A 10,169-nucleotide genomic window follows, 5' to 3' on the forward strand; every position below is an offset into this window, starting at 1 on the left:
AGGGTTATGGATCCCTGGGGGACTTAGGGTTAGGCACCCCCCAGGAGGCTTAGGTTTAGGCTAGGGGAAGGGGTAGCTCTAGGTTTAGGTACCCCCGGGGGGAGGTTAGGGTAGACACCCGCCCCCCGGGGGACTTAGGTTTAGGCTGCGGGGAAAGGGGTGTTTGGTTTAAGCACTTATAGGGGGGATTAGGGTTAGGCACTTGGGGGGAGGTTAGGGATTGGCACACCTAAGGGAGGGTAAGGGTTAGGGGGGGCATTAGGTTAGCGATACTTACCTTGGGGACTATTGTAATCTTCACCCTTGTTGGGCTGCCGCTGTCGGGATTTGAACCACCAGACATGCGGCCAGCAGTAATACCTACTACACCCATACACACTATTCACAATTAATAATTAAAAGTGCATTAACTTTCTATTTTTGTTGCACTGTCTCATTCACTTTATTGTGGGTACTATTCATTAATTTAATTATCAGGGGCTGGGTGACCCTAATAATTAAGTATCCAACTTGCTGCGAGTAGCAGTGGTGGATACAAAATCAACGGAGCAATTCAACATTACCGAGAGAGCTGATCCAAAAATCATCTGTCTTCCGTAGCAGTAAACATTAGCATTACCAACTCTGAGTTGGAATTGCTCATTCCGGGGTTCATGCAGCCACACAAAGACCCACCAACCAATGGAAGGAGCTTAACAGGGCTGAAGGGATCCATTTTTGCTACCCTGGACTCTTTAACATAGGGAAGCAGCATAGTGAGGGAAAACATGCCATTGAAGATGGTGAATGCTCCCTCAGTCAAGTTTTGAAAATGTTGTATTTTCAGAGCTTGATGAATTTGGTCCCCATACTAGTGTTTGGGGACAGCGGGCCAGATTGGGGCTGAAAGTTAAACTGGTGATATCAGTGATATATCCTGCATTCCCTTTAAAATGAACAGCCCGATAATGAATATCTACAAAAATAGGTCAAATATTAAATTTCACCGGCTTTTGTAGAAATTAAAGTGAAGATGAATAGACCACTTAATATTAAATCTAGGTTAGAGTTGCTTATTTAGATACAAATCAAATACCTTTAAATCACCATCACTGATCTCATAAGCACATGAGTTATTGTCTGTAACACATCACATGTGCACTATGTTATATAACCAGGATCTATTAGCTTGATGTTTATTGCCCAGTACTATGTAAGCTCTATGCTCAAGGAACAATGCATAAGTAGAATTTGGAGAATGATTATAGTGTTGGTATTTGTCATTGTACTTTGATATTAAAATATGAATGTAATTAAGTAACTTTATTTGCTAAGGACTGATTTATTTATTTTCTCTGTATTTCTTTTACCGATTGATAATAATATTTGCTATTCCCATTGTCAGCCAGAAAATAATTTTAAACCTTCATTATTAGCACCTTATTAACCATGTGTAGTCCTTTTGAAATAGGCAGTGACATCCCTCCCGCAGTGTCACCCGATGCAGGGTGGGACAATATGCGAGCGGCAGTGTCGCATGCCAGAAAAGTGGGCGTGGTCTCGCAATAAGGGGCATGGTCAGTCAGGAAAAGGGTAGTGGCCTCGCTGCCGAACTCCCATGGACGCGTTATTCCTGGGGGGCAGAGGGGGTGGAGGTGTGGACTGCCCTGTGTGCAATGCCGGTTGGCTCCTTTTCAGTTTTCAGGAGCCGAGTGCTGCACTTATTAGAGTGCAGCACCCGGCTCCTACCACTGAAGGAGAGTCTGCACCTTGGTGTCTCCCCTTAGTGGGTGACACCCAGGTCCGGCACCCCCCCCCTTGTGATGCCACTGAAAGCAGGTGCTTTGAAAATCAATGGGAAGCTTTATAAATGGATGATCCATGTACTTTTACTACTTTAAATTTATGATATGTTACAATATTGTACTTTGTGATTTTCTTCTCCTATTTTATGTCAACTGGAGAGAATCATCTGCAAATACTGCCTAAGCAACTTGAAAGTGAAGTGCAACTCATATTCTATTTTGTGGCTTTGGTTTTAGTAATTACTGTTGCAATTTAGCACACGACGTATGTCATGTTACATCGGGTGCAATACAGTTACCATTGATGAAGTGAATATGTGAAAGGTCTAAAAAATAGCAATTTATGAACAGTCAGTTATTTATACCATCACATGTTAGTCTCCAGCACATATCAGTTAATGGCATGTGTCAGTATAAGCATTTGATATAAGACTAGAAATGCTTTATCAATTATCAAAAAGATATATCCCTCTGAGGAAACCACCCAGTGCTGTGGGTGGGAAAATGCATCAGCCTATAGTGTTGGACACTGCTGTGACTCCTGATTTAGGTTACTGGTTGATGGCTATTATCACACTTAACTGCTCATCATACATACAGATGGCTGTACTCTCCCTCCCCCTTAGATCACCAGAAGGCTCTTGGCTGGCTCCCCTGGCTGGGGTTACTACATCTCTGCCGATCAGCCTGAGACCTGAAACCATTTACAGTGAGAGCCTGGGAGATTGATGTCAGCATTGGCCATATAATATAATTATTGACACAGGATTTAAACTTACATCTGCCCTAAAACTTTAAATCTACTAAAAGGCTAATTATCACTGGGATTCACACAGGCATCTCCTAGTGGAGTCACATGTACATGGAAGCATCTTAGTTATCATTGGAAACTGCTGTTACATTTTTCTGGACAAAAATTTTTCTTGTGGACATTTTTTTTCCAGTTAATTGAAAAATAAACATTTTAGCAATCTTGATATTTAGGCGTACATGGTGGTGCCGGTCCAGACATAAATTATGAGTTTTTTTAATGAATTCTTTGTTTCAATGGTTTTTAACATGTTATATGCATGAACTAATAAATTGTTCTTATTTTTGTATATGCACTCTTTTTGATAATTGGTTTATCATTTGCAGTGTTGTATTTTGAAGATGCTTTATAAGAACTGCATAAAGTGTATTTAATGTGGTTATAGGGCTATTTGTTATTTTAATTAATCTAATAGTTATAGTGTTAGTTTGTTGTTATATATTGTGCAAATAATTATGCTTTCTATACAATTGGGAAATGTAGTAAATGGATATTAATAAATTACTTTAGTTATTCTGTGTGTGAATCTTATTTCTTACTTTAATATAATGTTTCCATTTATTTCTTAATATTTTATGCTGACAGACTGGTAGGTTATCTGGTGCAAAGAAAAGACTGCTTCTATAGTATAAAGGCTGTGAATTAGCCAGAGAAGAGTCGAGATGCAAAGTTAAAGTTTAACAGTCAAACAGTTTATACACAATGGTGCCACACTAATCTATAACACAGAGGGTGGCCCACTTTCTAACTAGACTGGCAAGAGCAACACACACGCAACATTTAATATATTAAACATCATAATAGTATAGCGGGCATTGTGCATAATGTGCATTTCTTTGTCATAGGAGCTTTTTCAAAACTATCCCGATTGTACCTGGCATCTGGCATTTTTGCGACCAATACAATCTCTTAGTTCATCATCTTGTAAATTCTACCAATCAGGGCTATCCTTATCTCACATGGCTGGTGATCCCAGTTGGCATCCATGTCAATTAACAGTGACTCACACGTTATTGATATCTATCTGAGTTAGTTCACCCAATTATTACAGAGAGATATGTAAACAAAACAAAGGTACTGCCATATTTTTTTTAATCTAATAGGTGATCACTCATCATGTGGAATGATAGTGACTTACAAATGTTACTAATATCCATCTTAATTTGGTCAACAAATGGTTGAAAAGGGTTATGTACATTCCTGGCCAATAATTGCTTCTCAGATTAACAGATGTAAACAAGACAAACATGTCATCAATATTATTACTTAGAATTAGAGATGTGCATCGATCCCTGTGTCTTGGTTTTGATCTGGATTCATCTTTATATTTTGGATCTGTATTTTAAAAATGTGGACATATTTGGAATTGTTTACATCATTAGTTCCCAAACTTTTTTTCATCACTGCACCCTAGAGTATCAGTATTGTTTTTTTTTTACTAAATTGTGCTTACCTGTCATCCTTAAGTTCAGTTATATGGTGGGGTATAGTTTTGAGCGTCTTTTTTTCCACAAATTTACATTACATTGACCATAATAGTAATTTGATTTGGTGCTAGACCACCAATCTTAGGCACCCCTACAATTATCGGGAGACACCACAGGGTGCTAGGGCACACAGTTTGGGCACCACAAGTTTAGATGCAATCCAAAACTCAAGTTTGGTTTTAAAATCCTAGTTCTGGACCACAGGAAGATACAAACCTGGACTCAGTTCGACTTGGTCCCCAAACTGATTCCAAACTTGGACTAGGTTCGACTTGGAACCCCTAAATTTGGTTGTTGTTGGTTCTTTGGGAACTAAGCCTACACATCTCTACTTGTAATGGATAATTGCTAATTTTATGACACAATGTTAACCCTAGAACATCATTGAATAATCATATTAATAACTGACAGCTAATGTAATCATTTAGATGGTATTATTATACATGCCTTTCATTATGGTTATGTAAGAGTAATCACATTGCTATATTTTAGTCTTAATAATTTTTATAGTATATCTATTTTTTTTTATAAATCTTTTTTTATTGTTAAAGAATATTTTTACAGAACAAAGGATGCAAATATTAGCAATATGACCATCATAATAACAGTAGTAATAATTGGCTATGCAATAGCCCAATAACAATAAGAGCATTGACCGCAATGGCATAAACAATCAAGAACAATAGATGAAAATTTGCATTCAAATACATAGAAAGAGTAAACATCTTTACAGAATTAAAGTAATACTTATATTCATAATACATAAGGGGGGTGATCAAAAGAAAGAGGGTGGAGAAATAGACAAGGGGAAACACAGAAGGGTAAGAAGAGGAAGAAAATGATTTTTAGAAAAATGGTCGTACATCACCAGATGATACATAACAACTATATGAGGAGTTTGTAAAATATGAAATTAGATTTTCATAAATTAAGTTAAAGCAGTATCTTGTAATCATTTCTATGCAAATACCAATCTGTTTTTTCAAAAATAATAAAGATGTGGTTTTGGGTATTGGTATCTAAGGTATCAATATACCTCCCCCATTTTTTATAACATTTTCAACCCCTTTCTCTATATTTGTAAGAGTAGATTTTCTATCAAAATATAGATTCTGTATAATCATTTGTTTCACTTCGTTTAAAGTAGGGGTAGATTATGATATCCAGTGTTTTAAGATTATTTTTTTTTTTGCAATAGTTACTATTAAAGTAATAAGTGGAGTAATACTATGTTTAAGAGGACCTAAATCCCAATTATGGAAGTTAGCGCATAGACAGGCTAAGACATCTGGTTGGAGACATGGGTAAAAACAAAATTAACATAGTAAGTTACCTTATACCAGAATGTTTTTATTTTTCCACAAGTCCAGAAACAATGAAAAAAATCCTGCATGATGAACTGAACATTTGGGACATTGACCGGATTCTGAGGATACTAAATGACTACATTGAGCAGGAGATATATAAGCTCTGTTTAAAGTGTGGCTATGTACCTCTTGCAGATATGATGATTGTAGAAACTTTAGAAAAGATAGCAATAACTCATCAGAAGTAGAAATCTCTGGATGGTCAGAATTCCACTTATTAACCTGTGTACTCCAGTCAATGTTCTTGGAGTTATTTACTAATTCTGGATATAAGAATTTGGTTTTAAAATGTTTGGTTTTGAGAAGAGTAAGTAGAGGGCTAATAGGTTCAGAGATCAAGGGGGATGTCATAGCTGAAGGTAAAGAGGAGATATAATGGCGAGCCTGCAGGAACATAAAGAAATGTTGATTAGGGATATTACATGTCTGCTGTAGATCTATAAACTGGTGAATAGTACCTCCTGGATCAAAAAACTTTAGAAGAGTTGTTTAGCCCTTTTTGCCTCCAGAGGAGAAAGTTGGCATTAGATAAGGACAGGGGAAAGAAGGGTTACCCCAAAATGGGACCAATGGAGTGACATAATGATGCCTATGGAGTGCTGAGTTTATTTTTACCCATGCAAGATAAGTATCTTTGAATATTACGTGGTTAAAAATATTTGGAGGAATGTCATCTTTTCTGGCATGCAGCAAAGCACTTGGAGAATAGGGGTGAAATAGTGCTAAATCCAGAGCAAGATTTATATAAGTACTGCGCTCGAGCAACCAGTCACTCACATAGCAAAAAAAGACAGTGAGTATGCGTGTAGGTCAGGGACCCCTAACCCATCTTTATACTTAGTCAACATAACTTTTGATTTTGCAATTCTTGGTCTTTTCTGTTGCCATAGGAAACAAAGCATTACTTGCATAATAAGTTGTAAATCAGATTGAGACATACTAATGGGTAACATTTGTATATAGTGTATCTTTTAACGTTGTGGGACAATGGTCCCAATATGTTAATTATTATCTTCATTGGTATCTGAGATGAATATTTATTCTGTATAATCTTACTCTTAAATCCTTATTCATTATTTACTTTATAGTTATTTGATCACGCCATAACTTTTTAATGGATGTATGGTCTGAATATAAAATAATTAATGTGAAATGTAGTTTTCAAGTGTCATCTAACAAAATACTATAAATATAAATATGTGCAAACCATGATAAAGTGTGTTTTTGTAAAAAAACCATATATAAACAGTTGACAAATATCTGCGAGAAGAAAAAAGTAGGAAAGTGAATAGTAATAATTCAAAATATACATTTAAATCTATATAACATATTTAAAATGTCAAAATGTAATAAATAATATGTTTGAAAATGAAAAATATCTAAGAAAATATTAAATACTTGTGCAATTTTAATTTAAAAGTGCTGTTGTTAAAATAATAAAAAGTTAATTTTCCAAGTATATCTCATTGGGTTTACCAAAAACCACTTAAATCTCCCTCCACCTCAGGTAGAGGTTGGCATAAGTGGGGGCATATGCTGTCAAGATTAGAGGGATGGCAATGGGGACAGCCTGTGCACCCACTTATGCAAACCTCCAGCTGGGCTGGTAGGAAAAGGAAGTGGTCTTTGGTAAGCCCAATGAGATAGACACTGGAAATATCTTATTATACCTCCACCACTCTGATGATATTTTTTTAATGTGGACAGGAGAACAAAATAAACTGAATGAATTCTTATCTATTTTATGTACCAATGACTTCAATTTGAAACCCACCTGAGAGATCAGTAAAAAGGAAATATAGTTTCTTTACTTGATAATATGGATTGAAGAAAATGGCTTTATCACAACTGATATGTACAGAAAAACAACTGCCACAAGCAGCATTCTTCATTCTATTAGTTCACACTCACCTGCTACAAAAAGAGTGATCCCAAAGGAAAAACTCTGTACAAAGAGAAATTGTTTAAATCCAGAGACCTACAGTACAAAATAGGGGAACAACAACTACTATGTGAAAGACAAAAAAATAAATGGTATAGTGATAGATTCATTAAAGATCTTACCTAAAGGGGCACATCCACTAGATTCCCTGTCCAATCTCTAAATGATTTTCCCTTGATTTTTTTCCCCTGAAATTTTATCTTTCAGTCTGAATGATTTGCAAACAATTTGCAAACGATTTGCAAATGATTTGCAAAAGATCTTCAATAGATCAAGTGAAAATGACCCGTATGTTTGGTCGACTGACGAGACGATCAAACGACCAGCGGAAGCGTACATCGTTGATCGTTAATGACCAAACACTGAACGATTAATAAATGATTTTTAAATGATTGAACGATAACGACATTGTTATCATTCAATTGCCTGCTAAAATCATGTAGTGGATGCCCCTCTTTATGTTTACCATCTAAAGGATAAACCAGTTGGAAGAGATTGCGTAATACCAAAGACAGATTAGTACACAATCACCTGTCCAACAGAAATTCTAATTACAATAAAAAAGATCCCACAGTTGTAAACATTGTAGGTCATTTAAGAATATGACTCAGACAGTGGTATTATGACAAAATCAATAAAAATGGGACATTTCAAGTTATAATAATTGTACAATTATGGGGGTTGTATATCATCTTGAATGTCCTTGTAGTAAAAGATATTTAGGCAAAATCTCTAGACCTTTAAAAATCAGGATACTTGAATATGTTGGCAATATTTACTATTTCACAAGATTTGGCAAACTATAAAATCATCACATCTATAGCCAGGCATTTCTATAAATATTGTAGTGGAAATTCCAAAGGCCTGAATGTATTTTGAATGAGACAAAATCAATTGGGAATATGATAAAGAGATGTAGACAAAAAACTGGAGACTGGAATCAAAAATTATTTTCCTTATTTAAGTTTCAAACTTGGGGGACTCAATGAGGGAAAGAGTTATTTGCATTTCTAATCTGGTAATTTTAATAAAATAAATTTTTTCAAATTATTATGGGGAACAAAATGTAAACCTAGTTTCTTATAAATCAGCAACATTTTTGTATTGGTCTGCTTGAACATTATAATATTCAAATGGATATTAGCTTTGGCTCATTTTTTAAGGAATAATATCTATCTATTAAAACAAAGTCCCATCTCAAATTTATTTAGACACCAAATGGCAATCATTTGACTTTATAACACACACACACAGATGACAGAAATATAGACAGTATAAACTGTGATTAATTCCATCGCAAGAGTTCAAGCCAGGCTCACCACTTCATATGTTATCCAATACAAATATAAGATAGCCACCATGCGCTAGAATCTTTTTTTATACTAAAAAGATGGAAAAGAGTTGGTTGATAAATTATATGACGTTATTTAAATATAAAGGTGTTTTCCCCAATCTAAAATCTCACCTAAAATAAGTGAGTGCTGTTCCTTGATAGGTAACTTTAATATCCTCTACATCTTCAATCAAAGATTCTTAAACTCTTTATTGAGAAATTTCTTTGGTGTTCCCTTAAGCAGGGAATCTACCTTCACCAAACATAGATATAAATCTGCTAAGATACAATCATAGAGGAGAAGCCTCTCGTAGTGTTTAAAAGTATAGTAAAAATTTCAATTTAAGATATATTGAAGATCAGCAGGGTTACTTTGTACCGTTTGAAGCACACACACACTAATATAAATAGAACGTTGTGTCTTTCTGTTTGATCCAAGTTGGCGCAAAATCTACTGAAACAATTTTCATGAAAACTGCATCATTTTGTAGTGGAAACTCCTAGAACTGCCTGCACTTTGTTTCACCTCAATCCATCATGTTAGAGCTGAGCAAAAACAAAAGCTACAAGTGGTGAGGAGAGAATGTCACAAGCCTCAGCACTGCGAATGCAAGTCGAGGTGAACGCCGGGCAATCATTCACTGAACTCCTCCCCTTTAAGTGTCCATCATCCCTAACTTTTTTGGATTGGCTCCTGTGGCTATTTCCTCCTGGTGCAAATGCTACTCCGATGCTGGTATAGCGTTTCACATGTTTCCGGCATTGTCTCCTGTATCCAGTCGAGTTCCCAGTGATCCAATCAGCTTTGTTATACCTGCTGTTTGTGTCATCTAGGCGGCACGTACCACATATTTCCTACCTGCTGTTTGTGTCATCTTGGTGACATAGGCCCTCATTCAGAGCCGTACGCTCTGAGCAGAGCGCATGCTCTGAATGAGGGCCGGGCTCCATTTTCATGGAGCGTCCTCCTGGACGCTCGTATAGCTGTGGGTCACCACCCACAGGCTATACGAGCGTGCATTGTGATGGTCGCGATGGTCGAGACCATCGCGACCATCGAATTTGCGAGCCGGAGCCTGCGGTTGAGGTTTTCAACCGCAAGCTCCAGAGTGATTTTGGCTCTATCAGAGCCAAAATCACTCCCACTGACATCACTAGTGATGTCAGTGGGCCGGCTTCTGACGGGAGGCGTTCCCATGGGAACGCCCCCGTCAGGGAGGCACGCCCCCGGCACGCCCACCAAAGGGGGCGTGCTGTCAATCAACATTGACAGCATGCCCCCTTTGATCGGACACAACGAGCGAAGGACTTTCCTTCGCTCGTCGCGTCTGGCACATGCGCACGACGGAGCTCCCTCCGTCGTGCGCATGCTCAGTCCATAACATCGACCCACTTGCGAGCGGACAGCCGCTCGCGAGTGGGTTTGAATCAGGCCCTTAGTCTGC

The sequence above is a fragment of the Taudactylus pleione genome, unplaced genomic scaffold, assembly GCF_031769625.1.
Source record: "Taudactylus pleione unplaced genomic scaffold, aTauple2 ptg000627l, whole genome shotgun sequence".
Lineage (NCBI taxonomy): Eukaryota > Metazoa > Chordata > Amphibia > Anura > Myobatrachidae > Taudactylus > Taudactylus pleione.